Here is a 2,433-nt window from a genome sequence, read left to right as displayed (position 1 = left end):
GTCATTACCATATATAAAGATGACCTTATTATTGTGGGTGACAATGCTATGGAGATTGACCATGTGAAGGGTCTTCTCAAACAGGAGTTTGAAATGAAAGATTTGGGCGAGTTGCGCTACTTTCTTGGCATTGAGGTGATCGGGACTCCAGAGGGTGTATGGATGTCACAGAGACAATATGCTTTGGACATGTTGTCAATGTATGGTATGGTTGATTGTAAGCCAATTTCTATTCCCTTGGATGTGAATGCAAAGCTGAGTGCAGAGAAGGGTGATGTTGTTGAGGATGTCAAGATGTACAGAAAGATTGTGGGTAGTCTAATCTACTTGACTATCACGAGGCCAGACTTGAGCTACACAGTAGGCTTGGAGATTCAGTTCATGTAGCTTTCGAGGAAGCCACATTTGGATGGAGTACCACGCACACTTCGGTATGTGCAAGGGAATCTTGACTACGCATTGTTCTATGCAGCAGATGCGCCATTAGCATTGTATGGGTATACAAATGCAGATTGGGCAGGTAGCATTGTTGATAGGAGATCTACGAGTGGCTTCTTGTTCTCTTTTGGGAGTGCTTCTGTTACTTGGAGCAGCAAAAAGCAGCCTACGGTTGCTTTATCGAGCACAGAGGCCGAGTACAGAGGTGCAGCAATTGCGGCGTGCGAGGTAGCTTGGCTACGCACATTACTTGAGGACTTGGGAGTGTAGGTGGACCAGCAGACTGTCATCCATTGTGACAACCTCAGCAGCATGTAGTTGGCTAGGAACCCAGTGTTCCATGCCAGGACCAAGCACATAGAGGTCCATTACCACTACGTTCGAGAGCGAGTGTTGGCGGGCGACATCGACTTGGTCTACGTCAGCACAGAGGAGCAGATAGCGGATATCTTTACCAAGGCCCTCAGAGATGAGAAGCTTCGACGTTTCCGGACTATGCTTGGACTCTGCAACATGCAGAGCTCGAGGGGGAGTGTTGAGATGTCGAGCTCTACATCTTGAGCTAGCATCCACTACGAGTCTTGGCCGCTTACAGCATTTACTCACTCCGTGTTAGGTGACCAACACGGAGGATCTCTGCTAGTGATTCTACAACTGGACTACACTTATAGTGCCAGCCTAGTACGCTTCTAGCGAGTTCACACTTAGTGACCGCATGTACATATGTGCTACTTTTCAGTTTTTAGCACTTAGTCATTTTGTACTCTCTTTTCTGTGAGAAGAAGAAGAAGCTTTCCATCTCTATGTGCTTTGTGCTTATCTTGTGTAGCTCTCTTGCATCCTCTTTCTTTACAAACACACTGCATGAGTTCACATGAAGTGGAAGCTTCACACTCACATATTTAGTCTTTCCAAGCTAGATCAACCAATTTCAAGCAAGCTATCCAAATCTCATGCATAGTTATCACTTCTTGTTGTCAATCATAACCCCTTCCAGAAGCTATTGCATCACGATTATCCAACCTTGGAAGGTGCTATGTAAAATTAGCTTGGATCAACCATACATTCTATGAACAAAATGATGTCTTAACACATGGGTTCCCATCAATTCTACTGCACATATTTGACAATTGAATTGAAACTGCATGACAAAATCTTGGACCTTTGCAAGTAGGCATAGCTATCGATCAAGTCCCATGAGATTTGGTCAATCGTCCAAATCTCACGTGAATATATTACCATGTGCTATCAACCTAACTTTAAATCCCAAGTTTGGAACATAGGGCTGAGGGTTTATGATATAGGTTTTGCTTAGAATTCAAGGCTTACGCCTTATGATACTAGGATTTAGGGTAGAGGGTATGGGGTTTAATATTTAGGGTTTAATATTTTTATGATTTGGTGCTTGAAAGAAAGCACTTAGTGGTAAGGGTAGTATGGTTTAGCATTATAGGCTTCTAGGTTTAAAATTGAGGTTTGAGTTTGAAAAATAGTTTCCCAGAGGCATCTATGTGGGCTCTTAGGTAAGACACAGAAGAATGGTTCTGTGTGGTTATGTTATAATGCATGATCTTAAGGGCTAGGGGCACGTTGCCTCGGCTAGTGTACGACTTGAGGCCTTATCCTCTGATTTATTTTTTGAGGTAAAGGAGAAAAGATTCCTATCCTTGTTAAGAACAAACTATAGCACACTTGTTATTTCTTCTACCAAGTGTTAAAGGTTATCATTTTGATGACTTCTTGATTCTCTTTTTACTATTTTAATTGAAATATATTGGTGGTACTTGCCACAATGCTAGTTGTTGGACAAATACGCCGCGACGGACATCAGCAAAGCAAGAACTCACCTAAAAATATTTGTCATCTAAGGACGAAGCTCGACCCGGAGGCACGTGGAAGCAAGCATAGGGTGTCAACCTACACTCAACCGACTCCTAACTAATTTCTACAGAGGTCTCTACCAATTGTCTAAGTCACAGCCTTCAAGAATGCATA

This window comes from Adiantum capillus-veneris, chromosome 28 (genome assembly GCF_014529385.1).
Source record: "Adiantum capillus-veneris isolate H3 chromosome 28, ASM1452938v2, whole genome shotgun sequence".
Lineage (NCBI taxonomy): Eukaryota > Viridiplantae > Streptophyta > Polypodiopsida > Polypodiales > Pteridaceae > Adiantum > Adiantum capillus-veneris.
This window is presented reverse-complemented; position numbering follows the sequence as displayed.